The sequence below is a fragment of the Vulpes vulpes genome, chromosome 7, assembly GCF_048418805.1.
Source record: "Vulpes vulpes isolate BD-2025 chromosome 7, VulVul3, whole genome shotgun sequence".
In the NCBI taxonomy this organism is placed as follows: Eukaryota; Metazoa; Chordata; class Mammalia; order Carnivora; family Canidae; genus Vulpes; species Vulpes vulpes.
In genome coordinates, this window is record NC_132786.1 from 119632501 (window position 1) to 119659752 (window position 27252).

At 35.3% G+C, this 27252-nt stretch overlaps 1 long non-coding RNA gene across 1 annotated transcript; it reads left to right on the forward strand.

The window, feature by feature from the left end:
- The first annotated feature begins 13340 nt into the window (after positions 1–13340).
- Positions 13341–26918, forward strand: LOC112929876 (uncharacterized). Its single transcript, XR_003237007.2, has 3 exons — positions 13341–13600; positions 22489–22612; positions 23850–26918. It is a non-coding gene; the product is annotated as an uncharacterized lncRNA (long non-coding RNA).
- The last annotated feature ends 334 nt before the right edge of the window (positions 26919–27252 follow it).

Genomic DNA, 27252 nt, shown 5'->3' on the forward strand with positions numbered 1-27252 from the left:
GTCTGCATCCTCTGACCAGATAGTTGAAATCCTAAATTTGAACTGCTGAGACTTAAAATGAGAACTATTTCCTGTTACACGAGAATCCCAGGTACCTTGTAAATTAATACCCCACAATGCTGATTATTTTCATGTAGCTTACCTACGGATGGAATAATGCTCATGAAAATGAGGCAGGTCTCATCTTGCTTCCCAAATATATTCCAGTATCAAAAGGTTAATTTTAAGTAATACAATCTTATAAAAATGCAAAATCCATACAATCCTGTTGAGATTTTAAGACAATTTGAGACTCAATAAAATGTTAGGAATAAATTTTGTGTTTTTTGGAATGAAATGCTTTTGTTTTTAATTCTCATTCTCTCTGTGATCTGCAGAATTCTCTAAATTGCTAAGGGCTCGAGGTTTCAGAATATATTCCAAAGAGCGTGAGAGTTCAAAATATTAGCTATTGAAGAAGAGAAAAGAGCTTTTAAAAGTTTGATATTTTCAACGATAGCATCATTTTTCTTTTTAGTCATGTGATGAAGACTATATTTAAACACGGTCCATTAAAAAACAACACACAAACCCATTTAATCATTTTCCCTTTATCAGAGTCAGTGAATTATTGTGCAAGGGTTTCTTCTGTGTATTCTTATCTGATGAAACTGTTGAGCTGATATCCTGTATTTTCAATTGTACTCCTAAAAATTCCCTCTGAACTTTCAAGCCATAGAAACCGAGTATCGAAAAGAAAGTTCTATGAACACATTTTTTTTTTTTTTTTTTGGCCTGTTTCATATCTTCCCTGGAATGATGTTTAGCCAGGCCTAGTAAATGGAAGTATTTCTTTTCCGGGTGGTAAAATGACTAGGGACAGAAAGTTGTGCCTTTATCTTAGACTTGAAGAAGGGGATGTCTTTTCAGTAGATATGTCTTTTGGGTAGATTTCAAATTTGGAAATGCCTTACTATTTATTGTTCCTACCACACTGGTCTGACTACTTTGTAGTCAGGGAAGAGCCTTGACTAGAAGGTGATACCAGGAGTCCACCAGGCAGAGGAGAGACTACAATGAAAGTTCCTCCCTTTCCTTCTCCTTTATTCTGTATCTTCTTACGCAGTTTCACTCTACTTTCCTTCACGGTGAAAAAGAGGGGCTGCAGTTATTTGTCTGGGCAGTGGTGAGAAGTTTGGCAGCTGTGGCCATGCTGCCAGGGTATTGCTTGATCCCGATCCCGTCAAGGACTGCTAGCACCCTACACTTCGCCTACCACAGCACCACACTATAATGAGATGCACACGCGCATATTTGACTCTCCCAAGCCAGGACTATATCTATTTCATTTCTACACCTCTATCACCTACAAAAATGTCTAATAAATGGCAGGCCCTTGGTAAATGTTGACTGAACAAAATTTGAAGCAGGGCTGAGAGTCCCAGCATTAAGCTAATAGTTGTTGTCAGAACTGTAACCCTAGCGTGGTAGGTCAGAGGAAGATGTGCTACCCCTGTGCTAGCATGATAATGGCACGAGAGGAGATGTCTGTCTCACTCTCTGCTAGGCATCATGTTCACTCCAGCCTTTGAGAGAAATAATAAAGGAAACCTGCTGAAACAGATATGTGGTCTCCTATTCATTCCACTGGATCATCACCTGAATGGATCAGCTGGCCAGGCTATAGCCACTGGATGCTGTGACATATTTATTAGCCTAAATATGTGCTAGGCCTGGGAAGTACTCCAAACATCCCCTTTTTTCTCTTACTTGCCTTATCCAGTCCATCCCCAGCCCTGCTTATAAAGCAGACTCTGGAGCCAGAATGCCTGGGTTCAAAGCCCGACTCTACCACTGACGAGCAGCGTGACTATGGGAAAATGATACTTTCTCTGTGCTTCGGTTTCATTATTTGTATGACAGAAAATAGTACGACCCAATCTAGTGGTTTCTTCCATGTGCTAACTGGATTAAAATATGGATATACTTCAAATAGCATCATTCAGGCATGATTCATTTATCTAATCCACTCTTTTCCATACAAACCCCACAGCTCTTATCCCTTAGATCACTATCACAACTTTTTTCTCCTGGAATGGCCTCCCTGCCCCTGAGGTCCCTTGCTTTAAACTGTTCTCCGAACAGCTTCTAGGTTTTATCACTGTTAGCTCTGCGTTTGCCAGAGTTACCTTCCTAGAAGAACCACTGATCTAGTTCTTGCTAAAACCTCTCACCGACTTCTCATCCAAAGTCATCACGCCTTAATAAACTTCTACATACCCATGTTAATCTTCCTTTACTCAGCCTCCCGCCCATTTGCTTCAACCCTGAACTGTAGGCAACCAGACTCTTAATAACTTCCAACATTCAACATGCCCTTTTTCATCTCCGTGACTTTGTGTATGCCCTGTGCGCTAGAAAATGTACTACTCTTAAGACAACTCAAGAACTCGCCCCTGTGAAACTTTTTCTGATCCTTTGAATTCACACCTCCTTGCCTCACCCCTGCAACACTCATCACACTATTTCTGAATTATCACTTTCTATGTCTCCCTAAAGTGAATTTCTTGGGAGCAAGGTCAATACATTTCTCATCATTATATTTCAGGCCCCTAAACCCATGATTGGCAATTAAATAAGTGATTATTGAATGAATGAATTTGTGCCTGCTTGCTTTTCCTAATGGCTAGCTTAATTATAACATACCATTACTGTAAGTTGATCCATTATTTGCTTTGATCAAGGTAAATATTAAAAACCCTTAAAGCAAAATTTCATAGAACCTAAAATTATATGCTATCTGGCTTGTCAAGAGTAATTCCTAAGAGGTGGTGTAGTGTAATGCAGTGGTTCCCAAAGTTTGGTCTCTGGACCAGAGACGTCTTAATTACTTGGGGACTCGAGAGAAATCCAAAGCTTTGGTCCTCTCTCCAGACATACCGTATCAGAAACTCTGCGGGGGGGGGGGGGGGGGGGGGTAAGGTGGGGGAGAGCCCAGAAATCTGTTTTAACCAGCGCTCAAAGTGATCCGTTGTACTCTCAAGTTTAAAAAATCACAAGAATAATTAAAGGAGACTAAAGCCAGACCACCTGGGTTTAATTACCAGCTCTACGCATTACTCACAGTTAGACAGGAGAATGTCACTTAGCCTCTCTGAGTCTCAGTTTCTTCATCTATAAATTGAGAATGATAATAATTAGGGTTGTTATGATGATTAAATTAGTTAATATATGGAAGTACTCACCACAGTGCTTAATCAGTTAATGATTCTTAGTAAGTATTTGCTCTTATTCTTACAAAATCACTATCCTTATGAAATTGATACCCTACAAGAATCTGTTTCCACGCTGGTCAATACAACTACTGGTAAGTTTGAGGAGAACAGGGATGAACAAACAAGATTTCCAGTTCACCACAGGCCACTTTACTTCCTCTCACAGGTTCACAGTTTTATATGAGATTCAGTAAACAAACAAAAAAGGAGAATCTGTTTTCTATCCTAATTAATCAGCTCAAGTCTAATAAATGCTGCTTTTGGTTTTCATAACATATCTTCTCTGATAACATACATAAGCGATTGCCTAAAGGTAATCAGTCTTTCTAGGTGAAGTAAAAAGCACCTTCCCTAGGCCTGAAATAAGCCTGACACACAATGCACCATCCAACAATTCATAAACTTTTCTTAGGAATCTTTCCCACTCTTTGTCACGTGAACATTCACTTTACTGAGGTCTTAGCACACATAAGAGTTATCACTCAAAGAGTTAATGTGGAATTGAAGCCTTATATCTCAACTATAGAATTTAAATTATTTTGAATGTATCATAACTAGGACATGACTGAAAATGAAAACCTTAAAAGAGGTAAATAATCTTGTGATTAATACTGTAAGGAGATGAATAAGGCTACAGTGAAAAAACTCACTGAATAGCATGTTTAATTTTAGGTATCCCAATTTAAGAAGGCAAATTAAAGAAAGTTTCAAAAATTCAAAACGATTAAGAGAAAAGGTGACAGTAATTAATGAAGAAAGCTTACAGGATCTCACTTGATAGAACATGGCAAAGCAGTGCTTAGAAGTAGAGATGATAATTTACTGATATTTAAGGAATGTGAACAATGAGAAAGAATATCACTTTCTAAAAATATTGGTACAGTGGGAATAATTAGGGATATTAGGAGGAATTTTTAAGGGGAAAAAATGAAAAGAACCCAAGAAGAAAATTGGATGATGATATGAATTTATAGCTTAGGTCTGTAACACTAAAACAACCTGTTTCAGTAGTTGACTGATCCCCATGTTGGCTGATTTTTGTGTGTATAAATATAGTGCAGAGAATATAATGGTGTTTTAAAGAAAACTGGTGAAGAAAATCAGGCCCAACTTTTGATATCCTGAAATTCATATTCAGTAAGCACAGAAATAAAATGTACATACCCTGCTCACAAACACTAAGTTACTATTTAGAAATCCCTGGTAATTAGCCTTAGAACAGTTCTATATGTTAACATATCAGCATTAAGGTTATATTAAACAAAAAGTGTCCTCTGGCTAGACAGAAAATTCCTAGCACTGTAAGAAGAAATCCTGTGAGTTAACTCAGGAAGGAAACTCTTTGGTTTATCTCTTGAGAGATGTATCAGACTTTGCATAAGGTGTTGGCACAGAGGTTTCATGTACAGGCTGCCTAATGCCAGAGACAACGTAGATGAAGTTGCAAGAGAAATGAATATGGATTCTGAAAATGGGTTTGCTCACTTTGCTGGGCAATCTGAAGCAAGCCATCTCCTCTGTAAGTCCCAGTTTTCCCATATATGTAATGAAAATAATGATCCTTGTCTGCCTAACTTAGGGCGATACAGGAATCATTTGGATGAGATCATCTACACCAAATGCTCAGCAAGATAAAGCTGTAAATAAATAAAACAGGTTAAACTTAATTTTATAAGAATCTTCATTTTGAGTAAAAAGATCATGCGAATAACTGTTAAATAACTGTTGTTATTCATCCAAGTTCTCTGATTTATTAAAATAGAGAAATGAGTTTGTTCTGGACTAAAATAAAGCTATTTATTGTATGAATTGCATGGACAAAAGTCATCTTATAGTATCCTATAATTTCAGTCAGTACCTGTAAATTATGATTTGTATATTATGTGATGTTCACATGTCTGTTTTGTTATCTACTGCTATGTAAACATGTGAGTCCAAAGTACTATTTTATCATATCTCATGATTGTGTGGGTCACAAATTTTGATAGGTCTCAGCTGAACAACTCTTCTGCTCCACTGGCATCCCTAAGGCCATAATAGTTGCTTTCTGCCAGTAGCTGGTCTGATCTGGAAGTCCCACATAGCATCCTTGAACTCCCTAGAACCTTGATGAGGGCTGAACTCATCAGCACCACTCTCCCTCCCCAGGTATTCCCATTCCCTCTCCACATGGTTTCTGCAGCATGAACTTCTTACATAAAATTGACCTCTTAAAACAAAATTGGACCTCTTACATGGCAGCTTGGGGGCTCTTAAAAACCAAGATGGGACCGCCAATCCTCTTAAAGCCTTGTCCAAGAAATGGCACTGCATCGCTCCCAATGTTTTTTCTGATCAAAGCAGTCATAGACCAGCCCAGAGAGAAAACAGACCCATTTCTTGCAGAGATGTGTCAAAGACTGTGTGGCCATCTTTAACTGCCATCATACATACATTTTTAAAGATAATTAAGTATATATATATATATATATATATATATATAATTAAAATCTCCTTGACTGATTTTCTTTCAGGTAAATCAAGAAAACTGTAGATTTAAATTTAAATATTTCCATCAGTCAAATCAGTACTATTATAAGACATTTTATCAGAGATAGTTAAACCAGTTATATACGTTTTATGTGCCTTGACTTGTACTAATGTTTATCAGTACAAGATTAAGAGTTCAGTTTATTTGATATAGTCAGATATAAGATCAAGCAATGGAAGCAGTAGTTATTTATCTTAAGTAAAACGTTCAAGTCATCTATGAGTCACTCTTCTTGGGCTACATAGCTAAATTTACAGGTCTTTAAATTTACTAATAGATCTATATGTAATAATGTTTTAAGTAAACATATACACATTAATAAGAAATTACTGAATTTAAGAATATCACTTGACAACATATATTTTGTATATTAATGAACAATTCTGCATTTTGCTCAAGTGTGAAGGTATTTTCTGACAGTAATTTAGTATATGTTCTTAATGAGGACTTCATATAATAGATCTTAATCACTAAATTATTAACTTACATTATCTAGAATTATAAGCAGAGGCAACACTATGCTTGCTTTTTATTAAGAAGAGCATTTTAGAAAAAATTCAGCTAATATAGGGATTGATATATTTGTAATGTTCCCAGAATAGTCTACTTTCAGCTACTGAATGTTCACACTTGTCCAGAATTCTGTATTACCTGGCACTCTCTCACATCTATAATTCTATGACTTAACTTTATAATGACCAACCTGCAACACTAAGTATCTTGAGATAATATTTTTGTCTTCAGAGGAGGTCAAGTAATGCCCTATTTCAGTATTACATTTATACTCTTAGCTTTGGAAAAACATATTAAGTATGCATGGTAAATGTGTACATATATATTTATACATGTACACAAACACAAATATTTATTCAGAGGGACAGAAGTGACACCAAACTCAGAGCTCGACAGCTTGTAAAATGGCTCTCTCGCTCCCCTTTCCTCAATTTTCTACCTTCTACTTTTGTAGTCATATAATACTAGGTATCAAGTTTAGGTCATTCTATATTAATGGGGGCAGAGCAACACTATTTTTTAGTGGAGTGGTCACAGTCCAAATCTAACATGTGAACTACTGTTCCTGACTACATAGTTGACAAGGGAGTGTTAAATAATTTGAGTGGCTGAAATAAAAATAAAAGTACTTCTTAAAAACCCATGTATTTTATAAAATTGTACGTGTTTATTCAATCATTTAGTCATTCAACACACTACTTAGAGGCATTGGCCCAAACACTGGGGTTGCAATGGTAAATAAAAACATGGTTCTTGTCCTTAGTTAAGACAGCAGGGAAATAGAATAAAAAGCATTCCTATATCCCATATAATGAACATAGCACATGCAAAGACGCAAAGAGAATGATGATCTGGGCAACTGCAAATTGATGGGAATGAACAAACATTAAGTATGTAGGTGCAGTGTGGGGAGTGGCGGTGAAAAGTAGAAACGGTATCATAGAGAAAGAGATTGGATTTTCTTCTGCAAGTCATGGAAAGTAACACATAAATAAACTAACCATGGGATCTGATTTGTCATTTAGAAGTTTTACTATGGGGGCAATTTACAGCGCGTGTCAGGAAACTACAACCCACCTGCCAAATCCATCGGCTGCCCTTTTTGGTAAAAGTTTTATTGGAACATGTCACATCCATCTTTTTACAAGTGTTAATGGCTGTTTTCCTGCTGGAATCACAAAGTTGAGTAGTTGCAAAAGAGACTATATGGGTGCACAGCCTGAAATATTTACTATCCGACCCTTTCCAGAAAACTCTGATCCTGATTTTTAGGATTGGGCAGGTTGAAATTTGAGATTGAAAGAACAAGTAGGAAGTCAAAAACTGTGATGGCCTATACTACATAAGTGACCGTGGGAAGGAAGAGAAGGCATTCTGAGGATGTTTGTGATACAGAATACTAGGACTTTTGGATTGATTAAAGAATAAAGAGAAATCTAGGATGACTCATAGCTTCTTGGCTTATGTCACTGGTTAGACTGTGGTAACAGTGAAGAGAAATGGTAGATATTGTATATATGTTCATTTTGGAGAACGTTTAGGTGAAAATACCGATTTGGCCCAAATTTTAGAAGAAAGTTCCAGGACATCTATGAGATGGTAACTGAAGATTGGCTTTGCTGTGGTCATTAAATGGGATGTGTGAGAAGATATGGTTGAGTAAGAAGAAAACCAAAGATGGGGCTCTAGGACGTATCAACAGGAAAAATTTATGGGGAGGGAAGGAGCTGGTGGAAAGAAGTTGGAGACATGACTAAAATGTTTCTGTTAACCATCATGTTGTATAAGAGACATTTATTTTAAACTGTGCATTCTTTTATAGACAATGACTTGATATTTTAATGTGTAAACATATAGCACAATTAACTTAAGTTCTATGTAGAATTGAATTAAACTTAAGTGACATATAATCTCTTTTGACACCTCCTGAAAGTTGTGCAGATAGTTGGTATTAATAGACAAAAAGAAAAAAATTAACTCTAAGGGAAAGAAAATATTCTCATCATGCTGCCAATATAGAAGTTTTACGGAATACACATTGAATAGTTGTATTTGGGAGATGAACTAGCAACCATATTACATCAGAGCTCCACAAGGCATAATCATTTCCAGAAGACTTACATTTGTACACGTTATATAAAAATCCATGATGAAATGGCATGTTCCAATATGATTCTTTTATGACTATAAACTGAGGCTTGTCACTAACTTACACACTTCAGATAAAACTGTTAATAACATGATACTTCATCAGAGAAGTCTAACATTTAAAAAAGTCTTTAACCTAGGAATTTGTTATGAACTCACTTTATTTATTTCAAACATAATTTTATAATTATTATCAGAGAACTTTAGAAGTTCAATTTTTAAAATGTTAATGATTGCCCTGTATTGTACTGTAAAGTGAAAATAGCCCTATATGTGAATCATACTAATAGTGATGATTTATGAAAAGTTAAAGGGCGCTTAGTTGGGAAGATATAAATAATTTCACTTAAGATAGTGAAATAACCAAGGTTAACATAGCATATTCTCTGCCAGTAATATAATTTTATATAAATAAGATTTTGATGAATTGGAATCACCATTTAAACACATTATAATATCTGTATATAATGCTATATAACCTGTAACTAAGATCAAAGTCTATTTAATTGCATAAAATTCCTTTTTATTTTACTCCAGTTAGCAATCGTGAAAACAGATAGAAGTTATTATGGCAGTAGTTTATCTTCTTATACACACATTATAAATAAACCCATGATTGTAACTGGTATTAAACTACAACTACAAAATATATAATGTGAAATTCACTCTTTAAAAAATGACATTTTCTAATAACTCGGTTAAAGATGGGGACTACATCACCTCGAGATTATGTGGTCAGTTAAGTTACCTCTATAAACTGGGGTGTGTGTGTGTGTGTGTGTGTGGGAGGTTTATATAAAGACTAGAATATTGAAATATTTTTTTCAGAGACAAGCTCTTCTATAGTTATTTCATTTTCTGGTTTTCAGAAGTCTTGCATTAAATGAGAACCTCAGTCGATAGCTCCTGCATTTGCCTGTTTCTGGTGTTAATTATCTTTTGTTTGCCCTTGATAATCCTGAGGTTGGTATGCAGATGATATGAAGGCTGCAGAATCATCTCAAAGTGTAAAAAACAATGGCATTGTCAATTCTGCATCACAACACTTTATAAATTATGAATGTTATCCACATTAAGGAGAGTGGTAGACTTTTAAAATTACTTCCATGAATAGATTAAATTACAAGTATTATTACATTTCATTTTATTAAGTGCATCTTAGTAGTTATTAGAGCAAATGAACATGTTCTCTCAATTACATAATAACATTAGAACTAAAAATTATGCATCAACACTCCCAGATGCATAATGGAGCATTGTATATTAATCACTCTAAACAATATTTTTGAGTTTATATAAAGGCAATTATTACCTATTGAACAATAACATTATTTTATTGGTTTATTAAAATTCAGTTTAAAAAGTACCTTTTATTTTAATAAAAAGCTCTAGGTATTTTCAATTGTTTTCAAAGAAACATAATGTATACAAGCAGTCCAGTTTACTCACATTTGCTGATGCTTCTCTTACTATGAAATCATAAAATCGTATAACATAATGGGAAAACCACCACTAAAATACGAAATCCTAGCTTACTTACTCATATTATATGAAAACTAATTGAAAACTGTATAGGTTTTACTTGTCCAATTTGAAAGTTATAGCTCAATATCATAATGAATACTCTTAATACGCTCATATTAATGTTATTAGACTCGAAACAAAGAGTGACAAGTTATAAATATGATTATAATCAGCTTAGATTTATACTATCAATTTATTTTTGCTAGTCTAGGCGACTCATGAATATCAATTTTCAATAGAAATATTTTTATATGTATTTAATATTCTAAACTCATTTATTCTGTTTATTTTGCTTTAATTAAGGGTCGATGGCTTAAAAAGGAAGAATATTGAATTATTACAGTAGAATATTACTTCAATGTTGGGATTTTTTCTTATATTTCATAAACTGTTTTGCTTTGATGTTAGAATTTTATTTATGTCAATAAAGCTTTTTATAAATTCAGTAAGAACTGCATATAACAGTTTCCAATATCAACACTTCTTTGCATGAATGCACAAAACCCCACCCGCGTCTTTAGGTGTGGTGGAAGACTGCAATTAAGCAATCATTAATGTAACAAAATGAAGTTACTTTATATTTTTGTGAACACCCGTGGAACATGGACTTTAAATTAAGAATACATGGCAACCTCAACTTAATTGACCTGAATTTGTGAATCCAAATTCTAAAAATAGTAAAATGAGTTAGTCTTTCACAGTGATATCTTAATTGTATTATTATTATTATCCTTTTGATTTAACAGGTACATTATTTACATTATTTAAAATAAAAGTAAAATTATAATTCATAAAATAAGAAAAGGCAATTATCTATTGATTGAATAGCATTATTTTGTTTATTAAAATGCAATATGATTTACAAAGAAATGTCTTTCAACTATGTGTAGTTATATGTATATAGGCATATTGCCTACTTAAACTTCTTATATGAATATAAATCTCAATTACATTTTTTCTAAATAAGGATTGCTTTATTTATAAACTTTTCAAATGCTTCCAGGAGAAGGAGAAAATGTACAATATTTCATAGCAAGAAATATTCTAAGGCTATATTGACAAAATGCATTTAGATATTTGTATTACTGTTCAAAGAGATATGAGCCAATATGATTCATTCACCCAGGTATTCAAGTGAACAATAAATAGCATCTCTAAGATATTTTTAGAACATTCACCTTTTTTATGTTTCTCCTAAAATGTTAACACAATTTTTAGGGCATACAGCACAGCATAACTAAATTTTTCTTCATCTGCCTCCAATTCTTTTTTGTTCCCTTCTTGCTTGAGAAGTTTCAGCTACGAAAGTGTTAATAATGTCTTTAAAAATTACTCTTATTCGAGAAGAAAAAATTATGTTACCTCTTAATCTTTCTAATTCCGTTCTCATAAGATGAACTTGGATTTGTTTCTTTAACACTGAATCCTTTTATAAAGACCTGATTTCTTTACTAATGAATTGAAAAAAAATAATAACATCAGGTTTCTAGGTAAGTACTATTAACTAAGTCACACACGATAGTAATACTGTTTCACGTAATAGAAAATAAATATTTGGTTCAGACTCCTGTATATGCTTTGTTTTGGTTATTTTTAAACAGTGATTACGATAACAGGTAAATAGCATGCAAAAGATTATGCAGTAGTTTGCAATCTGCCTTTTGAGCATCACTGAAAAATTTCTGCTAGGAAATGAAAGCCAGGCATAATTCACTAAAATTACACCGAACGCCTCTTGATCAATAGAGATAAATCTGGTTTTGTTGTTAAATCGATTTTCTCCTTTATAGAGATATATTGTCCTGATTGTTTTAAGAATAATTGTTTCACTAAGGATTTTTATGGTGATTAGGAAAAAGTAAACAAGAGAAAACTTAATGCAGCTCCTTGGCATTGCCAGCATTTCAAGTTAATTTGTTAGAGATAGCAATTGAGATTTATATCATTTGGGGCAATAATGTTTTCCTGAAAGAAATTCAGTGAGGTCGATTTCCTCTCAGAAATAAGCAACCACTGTGTTTGTTTTACTTCTATAAAATTTTCAGGTCTTGCCAATATAAATATTCACTAATGCACACTCTCTCTTCCAGCTTTTATCACTTTCCTTGATTTCTTGGCATAGATCACACTGAAAAAGTCCAGATAATTTTTTTTTTTGGTATTACAAAAGTGTTTAGACTAGACTCAGGGACAAAGGTACACTCCAAGAACTGCTTATAGTGATGTTGCTAAATTATTTCTTAAACCCAATGTAAGAGAGATGTGTGTGTGTGCTCCATCCAGTTTCCAATTTTTACTAAAACACTGCATATTTTAAATATTCCATAATATTCCATAAACAATTATTCAAATGTGATACACTTAAGCACTGAGGATGAAGGAAAAAAACAAATTTAAGTAATAAATTATTTTATTTTTGAAGGAATTGAAACAAAAAAAATATTAAATATATTTTCCTGAATGGTTTTGGGAAAACAACCAATATAATTCTAGCTATATGTAAATGGGTAACAAATACAAATATAATATGGTTTAATCCATATATTTGTATATTATCATTTGTATGTCCCTTTATAGAAAGTAAAATATTTTATTTTATTATTTTATTTTATTTTTTAAATATTTATTTTAATGAGCAACTGGAAATATTACTTACAGGATTTTAAATTAGCAAATTATGTACTTTTGTAAATAATATTATTTCTAAATAATATAGAAAAGCATCATTTTGAAATTTTATTAAAGTCTAAAGTTTAATGTGAGATATTCCTTTGGGTCAGTAACAATCTCATTGGCATATATCTAATATAATTATATTTCAGATAAACAATTGCTAATTTCCCATAACAAAATACACAATGAGAGAAAGTTGTAAATATTTTAGTAAGAAAGCAAATCTTATATTTTCTTCCCACTGGTATGCCCATACTGCAAAACAGAAACAAAGCATTTAATCAGTCAATTCATAAACATAACATTTTGAATTTATCAATATGTTTGCTTTTGTTAGAAATAGAAACCCTGAACAATATTACGGCATGGCTTCTTTTGAAAATGCAAAAGAAATAGTGTACTCAGCCTGCAAATTTTTGTTAAGTACTCTAATTTTTTTTAAAAACGCCGCATATATTTTAACCCATAATAAGCTACGTAAACTCTTCTGGGAGGAATCTCTCACACGGATGCCTATGTACGTGCACAACCACACACACACACAGTTGTAAAAGTTTTGGCTTTTCAACAATTGCTTAGGTTACGCTATCACCTAAGCACCAATCTCATCATATTTCTGCAAGTTTTCTAAAAATCTCTTCACTACTGAGGAAGGTACAGACTGTTACATTTATGCATAGCATCAAATATAAACCATTTTTCCCTTCAGTGAGCTCAAAACTGGTAAATCAAACTCCAGGAAGTGAAGTGAAACCAAAGTAGTTGTGACTTCCAAACAGAAAACAATGCTACAAGTCACAGACTGGAGGAGATGACAACTTCTCAGGCAGGGGTGTAGGTGTGGGAGCTGCGTATGGCATCGTCGTAACATTGAAATTTACGAGACGTACTTCTCTGCTGTATTTGATGTGCTTCCTTTGACCTGACCCCAGCACTGTGTGTAGAAGGCGGCTGCAAGGTAATTCTTTCCTTGATTTCTTTGTAACAGATAAAAATGAAATAAAAATGATCCAGTTGTATTTAGAAATGAAACATTTAGTGGAATATAAAAAGCATTCTTGTAGGAAATTGGTGCATATGTTTATTTTGAAAAAGGGTTTGCTCCTTTGCTACAGCACCTGGATAATGGTTACTGCTCACTTTACCTTTATAAACACTTCACTTCAGGCTTTCACAGTCAAAAAGAGAATTAACCCTTTAAAAAAGCTCCGAATTATTTGTGGAAAATTCACATGCCAGTGGTTATTTTTTCTCATGGAAATGTGATAAGGCCAGAAGATATGCTTTGAGGTCACAGGCCACAAGTAACCTTATACATATTAACTATTCTGCTATATATCAATGCACCAAGATTTCAGCAGGCTCTGGAACATTAAACCTTCTGTCATTCTTGTCCCTACTGAGTTTGATTCTGCTGAGGTTTAGTGGAATTATAAACACATATGAAAATATGCAGAATATATTTCTTTTTTGAAGTGATTATAATGTGATGTTTCTGCACTGCCAGCATTCATAATAAAGCAAATGTGATGTTTCAGTGCAATATGACATCCACCGTAATCTTATTAACATGTAAGCAGCATAAGACAAAACATGCACTGTATTACCTGCTTTATTTAAAGGCATAGAACAAATAGATTTATTAATGTAAACTTTTACTATCTTTGGCAACAGACACGTGCCATCAAGTTCGGAAATCCTTGCAGTTCGCAGACAGGTTTGTCAAATGAAGGGTCTTAACAGTTGTTAAGTTCTCCCTCACAAATAAAACAATAATATCCAAAGTAACTAAGTGTAGTTTTAAATCGATTGATCATTTTGAACACCCAAAGAAGATGAATGACAGTGAGCAACATTTACCTGACACCCTTGAATATTTCACAGAGACAAGTTGATATGAGTTTGTATAAATACTAATATTAAGCAGAATTAGCTTTGGAAAAAAAATAAAGAAATTGTACTGAGGTGAAAATTGTCACTGTCAGGAGAAATGAAGTTATATCAGAGAACAAGTGACATACAATTTTCTCTAGAGTGTTTTTAATAAAAATAGCTTTTCTTTGAATATTTTGAAGTCAGACATGAGAGGCAATCTGGGCGTTTGTCAGAGTTTGAGAGTGTGAAAAATTGCTGCCTTAAATCATTTAAGCTGAAAAGCAACTTCTTCCTGCTGAGATAATTTCACATTGACTTACCGTGCAAGCCCTTCAGGCATTCCCAGCTCAGAGCAGAAGTTTTCAAGGTAAAAACATAGAGCGAGAACATGGGAGAAGCTGGGACAAGGATCAGCAGCAACTCCAGGCGTTCAGGCACATCTGACTTTGATTAATTAGAGAGCTGCTTTTCTATTTCCACATGTACCGCCTGATGGAAAGGTAGACTGGACCGGGATACACAAACTTGGAGTTGCCTCTGTTAGATATCAGCAGGTTTTGACATCTTCCACCGAGCTAGCGGAATCTCTGCTTAGGAGGACGAAATTGCTGAAGCACACTTTTAATTTATTCATTTTCCTAACGCAGAGAAATTATCTGAACTGCCATGGGTTTGATTTTCAACACTGAATAAATCAGTCACTGTAAATGTTTAGGCTAGATGAATAGGCAACTATCTTGCAGCGTAATGAAAGAGGAGTTATTTACACTTTTTTTCTTTTTTAGGAAGTTTTTCTGATACAAGTCATTTTTAGATTTAAGTGCCACTCACCATGATTTTTTCCCATTTATTTCATTGAAAAGGGTACTTCAATATATGGAAAACATTTTTATATTTCACATTTGTTTTATATTCAATAAGATGTTTCCTTAAATCCCGTAAGATGTTAGAAGTTAAGAGACAGTCGACCACGTAACGTTTCATAGAAAATTAACATGTGGGAAAAATCAGTTGAGGATATTGATTTAAAGCTACCAAAACTCACATGATAAATATAAGTTCAGTTGAAAAGAACATTTATTAAAAGTCTAAACTATCTTAGTTATTATCTGGCATTTGGAAAAATCAACAGAAGTGCATTCTCAATGCATATCTTCATTTTAATTTCTTATTTCAGTAAAAAAATACTTAAAACTAAAGCTCCTTGGTTTCCAGAAAGACAACTGTTTTTTTTTTTAATTATGAGTTTTCTTAAATCCTTCATTATTCTGGATTCATGTTTGTTACACAACAAAAATTCTCCTTCTGCCTTTTTTTTTTTTTTTTTTTTTTTTGCTTATTTATCATGGACACTGCTTTTTTTTTTTTTTAATACGTTTTATCTGCTGAATTTCATGATTGCTTATTACCTTCTTATGCTTCGGTTCCTAAAAAAATCTGGCAGGATTAGTGACAGCTTCAACCAAATTTCCACAAGACACTGTTTCCATCTTAAACCGTTAGGCTCATAAGAGTTAAGGTTCAAACTGATCTTGATCCACATTTCCTCCATTTCTGGTTTGGTGATATAATAGACGGATGCAGGCTTGATATCAATCACTTCTAAGGTAAATTCTGAGAAAGTCTTGCTGTGCATCAGCCAAGACATAGAGTCCTTAATGAAATAATAGGATCCTTAGTTATTATCATAATTTTTTTTATAGAGAAGTCCTCACATCAGACATTGTCCCCTGCCTCTGTCAATCACACATTGCAATTAACTTATTAAATTGCACTTGAATTGGATTGACTACTAGAGAGGGGAAACTAGAAAGTTCTTGAAAACAGAGTCTTCTTTTATATCCTTCAGACACTTCTGAATCAGGGAATGTGGGATCTCGGTTTCCCTCTTACAGCGAATTAATTTTTCACTTTTAACTTATATAGGAGGGATTTAAAAAAAAAAAAAAACTTCAGTGAAATGGATACTTATCCTCCTCCCACCCCCACCCCAGAGGAGAAGTTGCAATTAACGTGATGATTGAGATATGCTTAATGTATTAACTATTACCAGTCCAATTCAATTCATCAAACGTGAATTTAGCTTAAAGTATATGGAAAACACAAAGATAAAACAGAATCCATGCCTCTAAGTCGCCCATTAATGAGTTATGGAATAAAGAGAGTAAATGGCACGTGCAAAAGCGAGGTAAGAAGGTTTCAGGGAGGTTCAACGGACCCTTATTTTATTAATCAACTTATAAATCCCACAGCAAAATATTTACTGAGACTCAGGACATGATTCCTGACCTCTAACAGCTCACACTTCGAAACACGTGTAAGTATAATTATACAGAGTATACAGAGGATCGGTGTTATAATAAAGGGATGAACAGAATGTTAAGGCGACATACAGAAAGATATGAACAGAGGAGGATTGAAGGCCCTGGGAGACCCAGGAAAGACTTCCTGGTGGATATGACAGTTCAGAAGGACCATGAAGGTTTCCAGCAGAAGCAACAGCATTAAGGAACAGAAGGGACAATGCATCTGGCTCATTCGGGATAAGGGGGAGCCACCAACTGTGTCTAAAACATAAACACAGGGGTTGTACACGGCTCACGGGGGGACCACGAACTGGCAACCTGAAGTCACATAGGCTTTAATACCACATACTTGTGAATCTTGACCTAAGGCATAATCCTATTGGCGAAGAAGAAGAAAGATAAAAGGATGCGTGTGTTAATAAGGGATAACTTAGGCTGCAAGAAAACTTGAATGACTTCGAGTTTACACAGAGAGCAGTTTATGAAGACAGGTGGCAGCTGGCCAGCATTTCTGTGATTCCTTAGGTCACAACACGTCTACTACACGTTTAGGAAAAACATCCAAATTATGTGATAAAGAAGTTAGAAGAGTGAAGGGCTTTCCCTCCTTTTATTTAGAAAGAGAAGCCTCCCCTCACAGACATCCCCCCGACTTCTCATTAGCCAGAACCGGGTCCCTCGTGTACCTCTTGCTGCAAGGGAGACTTGAAAATCAAGTACTCGGCTACCCAGGCATCTAGTAAAGTGGGACATGGGAGCGGAGGTTTGAGAGTAAGAAGTGAGCGAGACAACCTGCAGCATCTGATGGTACCCACTCCCTCTCCTCCCTGGGCTGTGGCTGGTGACACATTCGTAAAATCGATAAAGGACACTTCATCCAGGACAGCCCAAGCTCCACTTACTGTCTCCCAGATCCAACATCTAGGAGTGCCACAGATCTATTCTTTTTCTCCAAAAGAGACTTCCTCCCTCTCCATACCCTAGTCCATGGTCTTAGGTGTAGACAAGACAATTGCAAAATATTTTATCCAGGGGTCAGGAACCTGTCACTCACGTAACACCTTTATCAAGGATAGAACAATAGCCAGCTGTGTGACCACAATTAAATCACGTTTTTCCTGTCCTGTCTCTGCTGCCCAGTCCCTCACTGAAAGGTAAATAAATCCAGTACAACATAATGACCCCTGGGGGAGGCTGATTTAAAGTTGAAAGAAGCCTCTTTACCTACTGGCTAAATGAGCTTCCTGAGCCTGTTTACTTACCAGTGAAATACAAATAATACTAATGGTGTCTATCTCAGGTGCGATATTACATGAGATGATAAATGTTTAGTGCTGTGCAGTGTCTAGTGCATATCGTTGCTTAAAACTTTGGTTTTAAAAGTTATTATCTCCTTTATAAAAGTGAAGTGCTTTCCCACCCCCTTCATACAGGAGAAGTTTGAACTTGGCACCCCAACTCTTTTTTTTGACACCCCAACTCTTAAAAGTCTTCTCCTATTTCAATTACGTACATCATATCCCTTTAAGTTTCCTTGTAAATTAATGTAATTTCTCAGAAAACTCACTATTGGTAGCACCAACAGAGTATTTCTAATTCATCACAAAAGGACCTCTGCTTTAATGGCATATGATGATGTTGCTCTTTCTTCCTGGTCTGTGTTTTACTGGACTTACTGGGCTGCAGTGGGGCTGATATCTCATAGTCAAAACAGAAGCAATAGGGCTCATCTCCTCACAGTAAGTAGTTAAGGATGATGCTTTTATGGGCACTGAATGGCAACTGATCTTTAAAGTTTTAGGACTAAGTAAGATCAATTTACCCTGGAAAGTTCAAAAAGGTCTGAGGTCTCTCTTTTGCTTATCAAAAAATTATCATGACTTAAAAATAAGGGAGAGAGTAACACCTCCTCAAATCGCTTTAGACATGTGACAAGAATGGTCTTCAAAACCACACAGATAATACTACATTTGCGCGTACAAGCCCACAATCCCTTATCCAAAATTGTATTAGAAATCGTAACTTTTCTAACCTTAAAAAGGAAATAGTACACATCTATTCCATATATAGTCCATATATTCCATAGCACAGGGCCTGAAACTGCACCCTGCAATCAAAGGCATTTTATTATTCAGAGAAATTTAAGAATATTCACGCTGCCTGGGACAAATCACCAACTTTCCTTTTACGTCAACCCAGAATGTTTTGCACAAAACTAGTTGCAAAACAGAAAATGTTTTCAGAGTGGTTTGCATTTTAGAATTTGATTAAAAGCTATTAACGGGTACATGTGGGTAATTTATTATTGTATCATTTACAAATAGAAGAAAACATTTAATATTAAATGAGAGAAATAATGATCTTTTCCTTTCAATGGACCCTAAGATGTAAACTAATCTTTGAATTTGAGACTTATTGCATTGTATTTATAGAGAAGTCCTAGACTTCTTTCATCGTGGATCTATTTATATTTCACTCTGATGAATGATGGTGTTGAGACGGTTTATGAAAATATGAGAAGAAAGGGTTTTAAGGATGGCTGAGAAAATCGGAGAGAAGGAAAACTAAAAGTAAGACACTAGTAAAAAAAAAAAAAAAAAAAAAAAAAAAAGACACTAGTAAAGCTCCAGGCTGGTCCGGAATGCGGAAATGGATTCCTTCTGGCCACCTGCTACGGGCAGATGACAAACAGCACTGAGCTTCCCAGGAGCCAATGCAAAGAGAGTAAGGTGACGAGCTTAAGCTTTCCACTGTCCACAAAATAAATGCAATGCAATCTTTCATGCAAGCACGGCATTTTGTGAGTCTGAGAGTGGGAGTTTTCTTTTCCCAGAGCTCCAAAATTCTCTGTACCAGCAGAGGCCACAAATTCTTCCTGGTGGCTTGTTCTGTCCTTAAATGCTGACTTCTGGCGTAATAGAGGCAGCACTACTACCCCAAAAAGCCAACTGATGAGGTTCAGGGGCACACATCTCCGGCTGACTACACGTGGGTGGACGAGACCCAGTTAATTTTTGCCAGCTGGACTTTGTCCAGCTAGGTTTTCTTTTTTTTTCTTTTTTTCTTTTTTTTTTTTTGCATTTAGGCTTTCTGATCCAAACTTAGGTTGTCCAGGTTCTCCAGTAAGAACCACTACCCATTATGGGAGATTTCACTTTGGAAGGAGAGATTACATCCTAGGTAAAAAGACTGAGAGACACGACTAAAGTCGGCCTCGGGCCTGTCACTGCAACCTCCTTTGGAAAAATGGTGTTTTAGTGTTTTGGAGACTTTGAATGTGGGCTTTACTTCTCTTGCTGCACTCTCTGCCTGCCTCTTGCTGGAGATCTCGAAGCAGGGACCTGCCTCTGCTAAGGATACGTGACAGGCCCCAGGGCAGCAGGTGAGGCTGCAGTGGTGCATCAGGGTGTACGTGAGTGGTGCTCCCCGGAGTTTGCAGGTAGGACTTGGGGCCCTGCTCGGCTGCTCTCCTGGGTCTGTAGCACTCCCCTGCCTCCTCCCAGCCCACCTGCCACCCACAGTTTGACACTGGCTTTGTAGATGGCATCTGCTCTGGCCTTGAGCCCGCTGGCCAGCTCCCTCCAGGACGCTGAGAGTGCTCCTACTTCCTCTCGGACTCTTGATTCATATCCAAGGTTCAAGCTACTTCCTCTCAGATTCTTGATTCATATCCAAGGTTCAAGCTCCTTTCTAATTTCCCACCATGTCATTATATGAGCCTTTTATTTGTGTCCAATAGAATAGCATCATCGATAATTACAATAGACCTCTATACCCAAAGTATTCCCGCCTCTGAAGTAAAAGCTGGCAAATCCTCACAGATATATCCTTATTAATACTATTACCTTGATGTATTACCACACCAGAGTCTAGTAATAATGACAAATAATTTCTGAGAATGGGAGAGAAACAAAGAAAAATAGACTGCATGTCTTACAAAAGAAGAAACATTCATCTTGTAACCGGTTTTTAATACCGGTTAATACAAGTGAATAGTATTATTCACTTATTTTAAACAGCCTGAGATCAAGTTCAACAAAATGTTACATTTTGGGGTGTTCTTATACATGTGAAGCTGGATGTTATTTCAGTCTTTTTTTTTTTCTCTTTTCTTCTGGTGACTTAGCAGCCCACGAAACACTACAGAGCCTTTCCTCCCCTATACCCTCTCCCCTTAAAGACTATTACTATTTTATTCCACTTATGAATTAAGTTTATAAGTTTGATTGATGCTGGATAAACTATGTGTCAAAGCAGCAACTCCTCCTTATTGTATTAATTAAGAAGTAAAAAAAAAACTGTCTGTAAGCTTTCTTAGATACTTACATTCGACTCTTAGAGCAAAATATGATTTTGACAGTGCTGTGAAGTTAAATAAATTGTGGAATTATCGATCAAGGATTTTAGGAGATTATTTCTCTGACTTTCTGAATGCTTCTGTCCGAAGTTAGACATAAAGACATCTTGATTGATCTGACTGACTGGGGAAACCTAGTTGTAAGTTTTTCACTGTTGCAAGTATTATTACTTTATTATTTTCACTTTTCATATAAGTTTCTTTGGCTTAAACATAAAGTCTACAATGAGCTCATGATTGTAAATATGCTCATTTCATCAACTCCATGCTGTTCCTAATCAGTCTTTTTTTTCTTTCCCAAATTTTTTACATTGCTACATATTTTCATATGCTCTCTTTGCACCCCACATGTCTCTTTTGTAATTAATTACAACTGCAGTTAATTACTTATTTAGGCTCCGTCCCCCTGCCGGATTACAAATCCCATGTCTCCTGCGCTGCAGTCCCCAATTCCTAGGAAAGAGCCTGGCTAATCAAAGGTGCTCCATAAACGTTTGATATGAGTGCAAGCGTGAGGGAGCAGATGAAGCAAAGCAACATACTTCCCATAGGGAGCGTTCAAAAAACATTTTGGTTTTAAACAAATCTCACATCTATTTGGTTCAGCTTTATTTCCTTTTTAAGCTTCTGTACTTTGAGGGCAACTTAACTCATATGTTTTTATTAATCTACACTCAGGATGCTCAGAAAAGCTTGTTTGATGTCCAAGAAACTTCACAAAAGAAAAAGACACATTCTTCTATGAATGACAGCTCTTTCTATTTTTTCCCTCTAAGAAGAGTTTAAAACCAGACTTATTTGGTTCTCAGGTGAGAGCCACCCTAAATCTGAATTTCAGCTAACTTTTAATTAATGTTTGAGGTTCTCGGCATCCAAGGTTAGCACTGGTGGGAAAACTATCCCAAGAGATTATAATCCTCAGAAAACTAAGGGGGCTGGTGTTTCTAATCTACTTTTATCAGTCTTTAAATTTTTAGCTTATTTAAACATGATAGATAGTGACCACATTTCATTCTCTTACCCTCTTAGACCAGAGCACAATATACACAGTCACCTGAACTGCTGATACCAATTCTGGACTCTGCATAAAACATTCTTCTCCCCCATCAGCCTAACAGCTTTAGCAGGTTAGAGAGCACAGCTGTCCTCAGTACCTGTTCTCCCCTTCCTCCTTCCTAACGGCAATGCCTGATTTGTAGCTGGACCACAGCTGAAAGGCCACATTGCCTGGCTCCCTCCTGCAGTTTAGAGGTAAATACATTTTGACCAACAGGATTCACTGAAAATGTTTCTGCATTTTTCTTCCAGGGAGGAGTCATGCCCTTTTCCAGCTGTCTTCCTCTTTCCTGGTACCTGGAATGCAGCATAATCTAGAAGGCTGGACCTTCAGCAGCCACGATGAGAACCAGAAAGCAGAAGCTACGGGCTAAAGGTGACAGTAAAAGCAAGCTAGGGTGTAAATCCCTGAGCACCTCATGAGGCTGTCCTTCCCACTCTGGATTACCTACCTGTAGACTCACTTTATGCAAAAGAGAAGTAAATACTATCCTGTTTTGGCCATTATTATATTTGATTCCTTGATCTTACAGATAAATCTAAACCTAATTAAAAAAAATAAAAAGAAACCTAGGAAATAATTTAAAAAGAGAAATACAATGAAAATGGGAGCAAAGTATTATCCGCCTATGACATTGCCTAAGAGTAAAGACAAAGGATTCTGGAAAATTGTGAGGAAATTGGTCATGTTTTATCATTTTTCTTTAAAATGCTTCCTAGATGTGCCAGTAAAGAATAGCTTTACTGTACATATCAGGCTTCTTCTGTCCTTCACAAGAGAAAAAAAAATACTTTATGATTGGGGTATCAAGACATCTTAACCTAACAGTCACACTAAACTTTATTTATTCTGATTTGTTTTCATTTTATTGTATATATTTTCTTCCTTAATTATTTTCTACTTGCATTCTTATTAACCTTTAGTCACCTTCTGTGTGGGAAGATGAGGAAATAAATATATTGATGATGACCTGATGTATCAAATTAAATGAGGAGCCTCCCTCTTCCATTTACGGTGGCCAAGAGGCACCTTATAAAGGGGTTGATGCCTGAAGGACAAACATTGCCCTTTCACCATCCATGAGAATATATTTTAGGGCAAATGAGTAAAATGTATATGGATTAGTTACTAAGCATTACATGTAAACTGACCTTTCTCTGAATACAAAAAATTATTCTTCTCCAACAAAGTAAAAGACTTCATTCTTATGAAGCAAGAACAAACAAGTGACCTGTCCAGGAGGCGCTGGCAGGCTCAGGGCACTTCATCACCCCATAAGGTTTGCTATGCGGGTTAGAGGATTGCAATGTGTTCAAAGACTAATTGCCATTTTGCCTACGTAAAACTAACTGAAATGATTAATACGTGATGGTCTCGTAGGATCTTCACACATCCTTCCTCATATATCTATCATGATATGAGATTATTTGTACGTGAGCATATGCAGGGCAGTACAGAGATCACAGTGCACACTGTTATATGGGCTGGCCATAAAAGCTCTCTCATAAGCAGCACTTGCACATGAGATTAAATAACCTTATGTAAATCCCTGACAGGCCTCTCCTCCCTGTTACTCGGCTTACAACTTCTGTTTCTCTTCAATTTATCTAAGGTCTAGAAGAGGATGATCTCTCCTTGGAGTGTCCTGTGAATCCTTTCGGATTCCAGAGTGCTGTTGAGCATCAGCTATTTGTCACTGCTTCCTAGTCCCTAAACCTGCAAAATGGGCTTGAAAATGAAAAGATGGAAAATGTAGTGTATTGTGTTAAACTCATCATTTCAAAGGAACACACACTGAAAAGGCAATATAATCCATACCTCGACCAGAATAAGTAAAACAAGTCTTCACATAAGAAATAGTAGACCTCTGGGCCTTAACACCCAGCACAGGGTCTCGGCTACTGATGTACACGTGGAGATCTGTGAGTAAATGCCTGATTGTCATCAAGTGTGCATTCTGTTGGGTGTTAGGTACTGCCCTCTCTTCTAGCAGAGGAACCTCTGTATTTTCCAAAAGTGTTAAAGTCATGAAAACCAAGGAAGATGAAGAAAATATATAACCAACCAGAAGAGATTAAGGCCACCTAACAACTAAATGCAATGTGGTAACTTAGACTAGATCCTGCACTGAAAAAGGACATTAGTGTGGAAACTGGTAAAACCTGAACGAAGTCTAGTTTATTTAATAGTATTTACCAGTGTTAATTTCTTAGGTTTGACTACGGTCATGTAAGATGCAAACATTAGGGGAACCTAGATGAAGGGTACATATGTACAGGAATTATACTATTATTTGTAACTCTTCTGTAAATCTAAAATAATTTCAAAATGAAAATATTTTTTAAAGGATGTTTAAAAATCGAAATACAACTTCATTTGGAGGATGGGAGAATAAAAAAGAGGTATAAAATCTAAAACGTTGACATCCTTTATGGGGAGCAAATTATTTTTTAGTTGATTAATTGAGAAAAAGCATAACATTATAATCATATAATACATAAATGTATCAAATCAACATGCTGTACACCTTGACCTTACACAATGTTATAGGTTAAATATACTTCAATTAAAGAACAAGATAAGGAAAAAGAAGTCTACACATATAAGTTTGAAATATGGACTTAAATACTAGATATGAGGTATATAAGAATTCAAAGCGATTATCTCTGGGAAGTAGGAAGAAGAAGGGGGAAGGAAGCTACGTTTTCCTTATTATTGTGGTAAGTCTTTTAGCATAAACTGACTTTTATAATACAGTACATATATTTGTTTGACTGTAAAGAATTAAAGTAATTTCAGAAATAAACAACAAGTCAACAGATTTTTAAGGATCTAAAGTTGGAGATAATTTTGAGGGCCAGGACAAGACACCAGGTACCATTACCAGTTATTGAGCATGAGACCCATTGCCTTCCAATGAAACTGGAGCACCCAGCACTGATTAATACAGATCTACCACGCTACTTAAAAGTCTCATCATACCATGTTAACAAAAATCAACTATCCGGAGAGGTTTTGAAACTCATGAAAATCAAGATATCTTGGAAATGTAATAGATCCTTTGGAAGACTGACATTCTCCCTTCTATCATGAAACATGGCAAAGTTCAACAAGGATACATAAGCATAAAAAAGGACATTAGATGATTGCAAAAGGTAGATTAAAATAAAGACCTAGAAAAAATGTTTCCCCTAGGAAGACTAAGATTAGGACCTTAAGGAAATGAAATACTATGGATTTTGAGGGCCTACATTACTGTGAGGGAGAGAGAACTAGGGAAGCTTTTATTTAAATTTTAAGGGTTTTGGGTTTTTGGTTGTTTTTTTTTTTAAGTCTTTCTACTCTCTCTCTTCCTGTTTTCAGTCATTATTATCCACCTATTTTCTATCTTCTCCTTCTCTTCTCTTTATTTACAATTTTCCATGTTTTTCATTTTACTTTCTTAAAGGAGTCCCCTTTTGAAGTGTGCCTTTTATCTCAATAACTAACAAGAAACACTTCATAATAGAGACTCTTAAGTATTGAGGAATATGCCACCTAATAGAACAGGAATAAGTAGTCTTTAATGTAGCCATAGTAATATTGTTTTTCTGATATTTTAATGTCATTTTGGTGATTATCACATACTATCTATAAAAGGCAACCCAAGGATATTTGAAATTCTTTAAAATGTTTACAGGTTAAAAAAAAAAGTAAAATAAAATAAAATGTTTAGATGTAAAAAAAAAAAACCAGATCTTGCTATTTTGTTCCTATTTTATTGTTTTTGTTTTATCATTGCATCTTTTCATAATTATTCTGAATTATTAGGTTTTAAGAACATTCTTAAAGATTCGATATGAAAGAATTTTTGAGGAGAAATGATACATGTTACTAGTTCCTATGTAATGCTTCAATTTCTTTCCCTGTGTTTGTTTTTATGTTTTATTGCTAGATCCATCTGTAAAGAAAGGCTGGAGTCTTTGCCTGAAGGAAAGAGTATATGAATATGTAAATAATACTTTAATGTGACGAGATTTTCTTATTTGAATATAAATTTGATAGGTAGTGTTATCCTAAATATCAACACAGTTCAGAACCAGATGATCACATTCTGTTAACTATTTCTAGATTCCATTTGCAACTGTGTGATTTATTGAACAAGTATATAAAGATTGAAACATGAAAACGGTATGCTTTTTATTTAAAGAAATCTAGACTTTTCATTTCATGTATTTATTAAGCATAGCTGTAGGCAAAAAGTGAAATTTAAGGACAATCAGACATCTTATTACAGAGGATGAACCTGTATAGATTCTTATATTTTAAGCTCTTTTCCGGAGTGTGATTAATCTACCAAGGATGTGCCGACTTTCTTTATCCAAATTCGAAATTGAAGAAATCCCCTTCAGTGTTTTATATTAAGGAAAAAATTGTAAACACTGTCATTAAAAATCATTGTACTGCCAAGAAAACACACTGAACTATGAGAACTGGATTAGCACTTACAAGCTTTAGTTATGAAGAGATAGTTCATGGATAAGGTCACTGAGAATTTGGCCTTGGTGAAGAAAATCATGAATAACATTCAAGTGTATTTAATAAAAAAGAAGGTCAGACAAGGATTTCAGCATTGAGACTAAGGTGGGGAAGCAGTGTAAAAAAATAGTAAGAAGCCTATTTTTTTTTTTTTATTATACTGAGTGTTATTGTGGAACAAAGAGTAATACTTTTTAACATCATATCTCTGTCTGAAAATGATTGTCCAATAAAGATGCAAAAGAAACCTGACAGCACACTTTGTGTTGTCAAGTGTCCTGACAATACAGGGGAGGAAGACAAATTCAAATTCAAATTAGAAGAAAGTTAGTGACTAGAATAAAAGAAGTGGATTAGGGCTCAATAAGTCAGCTGGTTCATGTTATTGCTTAACTGGGTATGAGAAAATCATCCAAAGTCAACTGGCTAGTCCATTTTAATACCTCCTATAAAATACACTTCCTTCTGCAATCAGCTTTAGTAAATAGCTTCAGAGC